Below are 9,039 nucleotides of genomic sequence, written 5' to 3' on the forward strand. Positions count from 1 at the left end.
TTCCTCATTCTGATTCTTGTTTTGAACTTCACCAGATTGTTGCCATGACACTGGCTGATTGTATATTTGCGTTTACTAGAATTATTAGGTTTTACTAGATTTCACTACTACTGTAGGTTTCACCACTGCAAAAGTGATTTTATCTCAGTTTTAAATATTTAGCATTTGCATCCTTGCTGGATTTCTTAACTTGTACCCTCATTCCTTTGCACCATCCCGCTTCTGGACATGCAATAACTGCTGTGGGTTTTTTCATCTTGAGTTGACAGACTGTCCTTGTCTTTTCTACCTGCTCCATTCCTTTTTGCTCCTTCCTCCTATTATTTATTTATTTTTATTACATCAGCTTTGATACCAAACCTGTCTTTTTTTCTGACTGCACTGGACCCTAAGTCTCAAGGGACAAAACACTGACCACCTCAGTTATTGCAGTCCAAGCCTTTTGTGCCCTTTCCGGCTTCGTCCGTGGACACTATATTTTTCTTCTGTTTCTTCTGTTACAAAATTATTCTGCTTTAGCAGTCAGGCTTTTATCTTACAATAACCTCAGCACTTTTCTCCATTTAATACATCAAGGTAAACATATTTCTTTAAATAGCAAAACCAAAGCATGGCAGTGCACTGACTGTAGCTTGTGTAGCTAGAATGATTGTGAATCACTAACCTATGCATAGTAATAAGAACAAAATTGACTAGTATGCCCATTTCATGAATGTGACTATAATTTTGCACGCACACCTATTTAGTAAGACATAGTAAGAACATTTCTACACATATTTTACTCAATGGAGAGCATAACACAACAGGAACTGGCACAGAATAACAACCATTTCCTTGCACAATACTGTCATCATATGAACACAAGGATACAGGGGCTTTACGGCTGACAAAAAAACAATTGTTATAAACCTGTAAATATAAATTTTGAGCTTTGTGAACAAATTCAGTGGAATACTGGTAGCTGCTGTTGTCCTTCTATTGCTACTCAATAGAAAGCTTACTGACGTCCTGTCTCTGTGTGGGATTTTCTAGCTGGACAGTGGCAGAAGAAAGCACTCCAGGGGGTTATAAAGGTTGCCCAGGAAATCTTTGGCTGCCCTCTCCTCTCTCTAGAGGAACTTCACAACACCCACTGTCTCAGAAAAGCCCAAAACATTTTGTGTGACTCATCACACCCAAATCCTAATCTGTTTGAATTTCTGCCATCAGGCATAAAATAAAAGACAATAAAATCAAGGACAGTCAGACTAAAAAACAGTTTCTACCCCACTGCCATTAAACTCAATTAAACCATAGTTTTTATTATTTTCATAGGATCGATTTCATATTGTGAATGCAGGGACTGGCGACACATTTACTGAATATCCATCTTTTATTATATTTCATTTTTTAGCCTCATCTATTTATATTTCTTTGACCCGTAGGAGGTACTATTTAAATAGGAAATGAGCCATAGACATGCAGTTAGTTCACAAGGTTTAATGCTAATACAAAAAATATATATTTCTATACATGTAACAGCAGACACCAAATAAACAATTAAAAGATCTGCTTTAGTAATAAATTAAATTAAAAACTATAGTACTGGGAAGACAGGATGATCACTGCAGGGAAAATATCAAAAACAAACATCACGTGTCACACGCTGTATGCACAACGATCTACATTTTAACCCAAAAGGACAAAAATATATAAGAGAAAATCCTTAATGCCCATCATCACTCAAGCTCTATGTGGTGCATGGAAAAAGTACAGTTTCCACGCTGCGCCTTCACTGTCTGCAATGACAAGAAATTGTTAAACCACTCTGAAGCACAATCAGTACATTAATTGCTGCTTTCTGATCCAATATAATAACATACAGCCAAATAAACAAAAAACAAAACAAAACAACCACAATAATAAGAACAGTGCACAGCTTTGAACTGTATATTTAAACCAAGAGATCAACTAGTTACCTGCACCTTATAAAGGGGAAAACAACAGGGTTGGTTCCAAGTCTCAGGTCTCACCTCTCACATTTCCTTTTAACACTGCACTTAATTTTCTTGTACTTGTAAATGACAATAAAAATGTCCTATTCCATTCTATTGTTTTCTATTCTATTCTAGCCAATACATAGAGAGTAGACTGTGAATTTAAAAGAAGATGCAATTCAGAGACTTAATTCTGTTCTCTGAATGTGTCAAATGTGATCAAAATTCAAACTGGGGTAATCTACCAGAGGCATGGGAGCTTGAGCGTCCTGCACAGTGTTTTTGCTGTTCCTAAGATTGCGCTCTTCTGAACAGAGATCTCTGATGTTGTTCCTGGGATCTGCTGGAGCCACTAGCATAGCTTGGCGGTCACTACCCCAAGTGCTCCAACTGCCATGGGGACCACTGTTGCCTTCACTCATCACATCCTCTCGAGTTCTTCTCTCATCCCTTTGTGTTTCTTGGGCCTCTTATGTTCCTTATGTTCCTTCTTCCTGATGTTGGTGTACAAATAACAGCCTCTATCACTGCATCTATCACTACAGCCATTGATTGCTTGTCCACTACTACTATGTCTGGTAGGTTAGACATCTGGAAGTCCCACAGGATATTAGCTTGGTCAATCCCACCCAAACTAAGGGGAGTATCCCATTATGACTTCAAGACTTTAAGACCATACAGATGTTCCTGTATACTACACCAGCCGCTTGATTATGGTGTACCATGTATGTCCTGCTTGCTAGCATCTTGCACTCTGCTGTTATGTCCTGGATTGTTTCAGGGGCATCTCTGAAAGACACTTCTTCTATCAGCCTGTGGTTCTGATACTCACTAGGCCTCCTTCCTTCAACTTAGCATTCAGTCTCAGGGTGTACAGTTGTACATTTCCAGGCATTCCAGGATTCATTATTAAGGCACTGAGTCTGACTCTTTCTTGTCATCCAGACAGTGCACAGGTTGGTCAGTGTGGTCTTGCAGTCTTGAGTGATTGCTTTGCTGATCTACCAGTAGTGTTCTGCCCCTCTGGTGTTTGTGCCTATTCCTGAACTCTTCCCTGTAGTGCTGAGGCCGGATATTGGCCAGTAGTTGCATGGAACTGCTCCCATCTGGAGATTCTTAGGGATTACGACAGTCCAGTCACTCTGGGTGTGTCTCATCCATTAGAAGCTGATTCCTTTGTGTTGCCAGATGCTCATAAACTGCAGTTAGCTTCTTTATCATGTCAAGGCCTGGTGCTGTCCAACTCTCCATGCTGGAGATTCTGTTTTGGATGTCTGTTACTATGATGATTACTGGATCCTGTTCAGGTAGGTTGCTGTGGTCAGCTCTTAGCTCCACCAGCCACATGTTATGGGTTATGTCCTTTTTCCACATGGTCTTCCAGTATTGCTCCAGCTTTAGCCTGGGTGTTTGTGTTCTTATATTGTTCCCCTGGCACTGAGAATACACCTTGGATGGTTCAGTATAGTACAGTTGGCTTATCCTCCTGGGTTCTATCTCTATGTTATACTTCTTCAAGCAGCTAGAAAAGACTGTGAGTTTTTGCTTGGCAGTTTCTAAGGTCTGACGTATGGGCATCTTGCTGTACTTCTTAGGAATCCCTTTTTCATCACTCCTTTCTGCAGATCGAACAGTTGGCTAACTTCCCTCTGTGTTACCTTTATCTTGGCCTCTAATCGCCTTCTCCAGAGAGGTTACTACTACTTGTGGCTGTTCATGGTTCCAGATGTTGGGACACTGAGCTACTGTTTAACCATTAATTTAGACCTTGGATGAAGTATCCATAAGTCCCACTTTGTCTTCATGTAAACCCTTCTGCTGGAATAGCTTGCACAGCAGCATTTCAGTATCTTCCTATTCTGTTGCTAATCATCTCTTGGCACCTGTTATTTGGGAACAAGAGAACATGTTGCCCTCAAAGTTGAGTTGTTAGAAGCATGAAAAACAAGCAAGTGTAAGGATTTGAGAAAGTTGAACAAAACGGCAGATTGTCATGGCTAGATGACTGGGTATGAGGATCTCCAAAACTGCAGCTCTTGTCAGGTGTTCCCAGTCTGCTGTGGTCATTATTAATCAAAAATGCTCCAAGAAAGAAACAGTGGTGAACCAGCGACAGGGTCATTGGCAACCTAGGCTCATTGATGGGTGTGGGGAGTGAAGGCTGGGCCATGTGGTCTGATCCAACATATGAGTTACTGTAGCTCAAATTGCTTAAATATTCCGTGCTGGTTCTGGTAAAAAAAAGGTGTCAGAATACACAGTGCATCACAGTTGGTCGCATATGTGGCTGCATTGTCTCAGGGTGTCCGTGCTGATAATTTTTCACTGCTAAAAGCCAACAATGTGCATGTGAGAATCAGAACTGGATCCCAGAACAATGGAAGAAACCGGTCTGGTCTGATGAAACACATTTTCTTTTACATCATGTGGATAACGGGGTGGGTCACTTATACAGGGAAAACCTGCACCACAATGCACTATGGGAAAAAGGTAAGCTGACAGTGGTGCTGTGATGCTTCGCGCAATGTTCTGCTGGTAAACCTTGGGTCCTGCCATCCGTGTGGATGTTACTTTGACATGTACCACCTACCTAAGCATTGTTGCAGACCATCTACACCATTTTATGGAAGCAGCATTCTGTGATTGCTGTGGCCTCTTTCAGCTGGATAATGTGCTCTGTCACAAAAAAAAGGTTGAGGAGTAGAACAATGATTTTGAGGTGTTAACTTGGACTCCAAATTGGCCAGATCTCAAACCAATCAAGCAGCTGTGGGATGTGCTGGACAAGCAACTCTAAACCATCGAGCCCTCACCTTGCAACTTATAGGACTTAAAGGATCTGTTGCTATCTCGGTGCCAGATACCACAGCAGGCTGCTGTTAAAAGAAATAAATTAAAAACAGACTAGGAGTCTTGGATAGAACTAGTCACAAATCATATGGCCGAAGCAGCAAAATATGGCAGGCTAAAACAGAATAAGCCATAACGTATAACATGAGCAATAACAATGAGATATTTTCTGCATTAATTTATCACACTCAGTTGCTCAGCTCATTTTAATGTGGCAAACGTGCAGAAAAAATTATTAAATGAGGCCCAGTGGGAACACGGAGATGCACTCCAGTCTTAAACAACACAAGCAGCCAGATAAACTCAGAGCACAGTGGGTTTCAGTGTGACACTGAGGGTCACATTGCAATACCAATTAGCCTAACTTCTAAGCTATTTGAGGGGACATTGGGGCATAAAGCACAAGAACTTGTAAGGAATTTGAGAATAACTCAAAATGACTTTAGTTTTCTTTGCCTGCAGCTACCAAGGTTGCAGGGTGTGAGATGACCAGATTTTATCCTCTAAGGATCACAGAGAGTTCACACCCCTGTGTGTGTGTGTGTGTGTGTGTGTAGGTGTGTGTGTGTGTGTGTGTAGGTGTGTGTGTGTGTGTGTGTGTGTGTGAGAGAGAGAGAGAGAGAGAGAGAGAGAGAGACCAAAGCTCAGTGCTAATGAAGAAAGATAAAATGTCTGGGGCCCTGCTAAGGGTTAAGGTTTTGGTGTGAGCTGAGGTTAGGTTAAAGCTTGGGTTGATTTTCCACAAGGAATGAAAGTCAATGCAAAATCCTAACAAACACAGCTGCATTTGCAATTGTGTATTACTCATTTTGTAAGGACATTAACGTGATTAGTGCATCATTTTTGCAACTCGATTACCTTTTGGGGGCAAACAAGTCCTAATATCGATATGCACTGACATGGATATGCATGTAAGTCAGCACAATTCCTTTCGTGTGATTGAAACTGCAGTGCCCTTCAGTGTGTTAGTGTGTGTTTTTGGTAAGAGCTTTTGCAGTAAGGAAAGTAAATTCTGAAGAGCCGAGCTTCCTTCCTGTCTGACAGGCATCACAGGCCAACAATAACACACATTTTCTCTCTATTTTATCTTTCTCTCTGTGTCTGCCTGACAGCATAGTACACAGATCAGACAGGGATGGCCCAAGTGAATGGTAAACACATGCATAAATACACACACTCACAAACAATCATGTCAAGCAGCAGGACTGCCTGGAAATGGCACACATGCAGGGAGCGGGAATGGGTTTTTTTTGCTGTTTTTGTTATATACCCTGGTGTTACTGGCAAATATATCTATATATGTATTTTGTATCTGACTTTAACACTGGTTTAGGTCTATATTAGCAGATGTGACTGCTTTATAAAACATGAATTATTTGAAGTTTTGCAGGTTTTTAAAAAATTAAACTTTGCAATAAGCTCTCGCTTATGTTTTCTCTTAATTATCAGGAACAATGCTGACCTCAGCTGGACCAAGTGAGTTACTGCTGTTGTTTACCCTCCTTTATGAAAAGCAGTGGGCATCAGAGAAAACTGAATCATGTAGCAGTTCACCCGCAGAGACAGTCTAACAGAGCATATCAGGGGGAAAAGACAGACAAAATGGAAAATGCAAGGCAAAGAATAGAGAAACCAAAGACAGAGAGAGAGGTGAGGAGAAGATGTCCTAACAGGTAGGTAGATGGTACCATAATGGTGAGAAAGAGGTGAGAGACAGTCAACAGAGAAAAAGCAAGCGAGACAGATGAGCAATATTCAGACTAAAGCATCCTACGCTTAATTAATTAGAGAGTGCACATACTGCGGGGCTCTCGGCTGCTTGAAAGAGAGTTAGGCGTATAACATCCTCACAACACACACCCACACTCAAAACCCCAGACACATGCAAAAACACGCATGGAAACGCACAACAAAGGAACCCCGTCTGACCTCTTTTTCAACAGTATTTTAGAGGAGACACAGCCAGAGTGAAAGCAGGGATGAATAACATAAGGAGGGAAGTGCACAAGTTGGGCAAAAAGAAAAGAAAGAGAGAGAGAGAGAAGAGTCAAAGGGAGGCAGAGATGAAGCGAAGATCAGATGAGAGGTGATGAGACCAGATGAGGTAGAGATAGATGGTAGCAGAGAAGGAGAGAAATGGAGTGTGAGATGAAAAAAAAGGAGAATGATGCTTGGGGAGAGAGTGGAGGAGGAGGGCAGATTAGATGGAAGAAGGAGAGGCAAAAAAAAAATAAGTGTAGTGAAGTGCAGTGGAGAGGAGAGAGGAGTGGAACGAAAGACGAGCAGCGGGCAAATGAGAAATGAGAAGACCAGAGACTGGAGACGCTGTGACCTCACATGCTCGGCTGCAATAACTCTTTGAAGATCATTTCAAGGTTGTAGATAAGAGGGAACACATCCAGACAGGGGGAGGAGGGTGACGAAGGAATGGGGAAAGGGGGGACTGTGGAAGCGAGAAGACCAACAGGAGACAGGAAGTAAGAAGGGGGAGATGAAGACAAGAAGTACGAAGTAAAAAAAAGCAGGAGAGAAGGATTAGAGGGAGGCACGGGGAACCGTGAAGAGATAAAGCGATAGTGAGAGAGAGTGATAAAGACCACAGAGAAAATGATTCAATGACTCAAGTTGCCATCAGGCATGCAGTAGTGTGTGTGCAAGTGTAGAGGCATGCATGCGTGAACATGCGCATGGTGTATGCATCGGTATTTTGGAAACATGCAAAAATGTGTGAGCTTGCATGCAGGAGTGTGTGTGGTTAAGTGTGCATGCTGGGTGCATGCTTTCTGGCAGGAGTGATTAAGTACTGCGAACCTTCACGCCAATAAACAACCAGGCAGGCTGTGTTCCATTCCTTAATGAGTTACCCTTATCAGTTCTCCTCTCCTCCTTCTATGCATCCTTTATTTAATCTCTCTTTCCATTACCTCCTTCACTTTCCCTCCCATATGTCCCATTATCATTCGTCTTGCATCCTCCACTTATGCTCCTCTTTTAATATTTTCTAGCTCAACAGCTTTTTTAGTCTTATCTTCATTTCTCCTCCCTCTTTTTTTATTCAGCCTTTTAATTTTCCAAGAAAGAAACAAAGGAGGAGATAGAAGTGACACTCTTGTGTTTTTAGAATCTCAACAGATACGGGCCAAATTAGAAGTCTGACATAAACTATATGATCAAACGATACAAAAAAATCGGTGTAGCTTTACTACTTTGGTCCAGCCAGAAAGCAACTTTTGAATGAACTACTATGAAATATTGTACATTCATGTTTCTCTGAGGAAGGTTAATGAGCTTGGTGGTCCTTTGACTTATGACTAAATAGATGCAAAATTAACTTATGCTGTCCTTCTGCTTCAGCAGCACTTTGTGTTAGAGCCAATTAGCATGTTAGCATGCTGATGTCAGTATTTAACTCAAAGCCTCGTTGGGCATAAATGCACACAGAGCTGCTTGCACTTCTGTAGACCCATAGTCTTAGTTAAACAGCTCCTTAGTGCAGTCTCCGTTAAAGTAAGTGGATAGAACACCCCATTAAGAATATGTCTACTAAATGACATATATTCTCCATATGGAAACACAATGCTCACAACATATCACACATAGGACAGCGAACTGTAACATGCTGAAGAACGGCATTCGAATAAAAAACAACAGCATTAAAGGGACAAATGTAAAGCAGTAAGCCTCATAGAGTTAGTTACATTCAGGCAGATCTCACTGTTAGATATAAATTCAGCCAGGTAACTGAAAAATAATCAAAGCCTCACCATCTCTACACATTAGCACGCATAAAGCCTGAGTGCACTTGTTCAAAAATTCCTGATGAAATGACATTAATCCAGTTGGAACCACTGAAGTGAAAGCCAAGATTAAAGACGTTACGAAGGAAGCGTTTCAGTGTCCAAATGGCTTTTGATTCATTAAAAAGCACCCCTCTCCCGAACTGTCAAACTGACGGTGCAGTTTGCAGCAGCTTCTCAGGGCTCGTTCATGCACATGTTGATGTCAAACCAAAATTTAAAAAAAAGAAAAACAACCTGGTCATGACTTGAACTCATGCTTTCTGGTGTGTTGCCTTCCATAAATCAAATTAACCGCAGTTATATCTAGTTAATGGGATTAGAGCAGGGACACAATGTAGGAGACATCAATCTGGTCTGGAAGTCAGCCATGAACTTGGTTCTTTCACATCTTACAGGGTCTCTGTGGCCAGCTG

This window comes from Perissodus microlepis, chromosome 16 (genome assembly GCF_051167445.1).
Source record: "Perissodus microlepis isolate ML-2025 ecotype Zambia chromosome 16, ASM5116744v1, whole genome shotgun sequence".
Lineage (NCBI taxonomy): Eukaryota > Metazoa > Chordata > Actinopteri > Cichliformes > Cichlidae > Perissodus > Perissodus microlepis.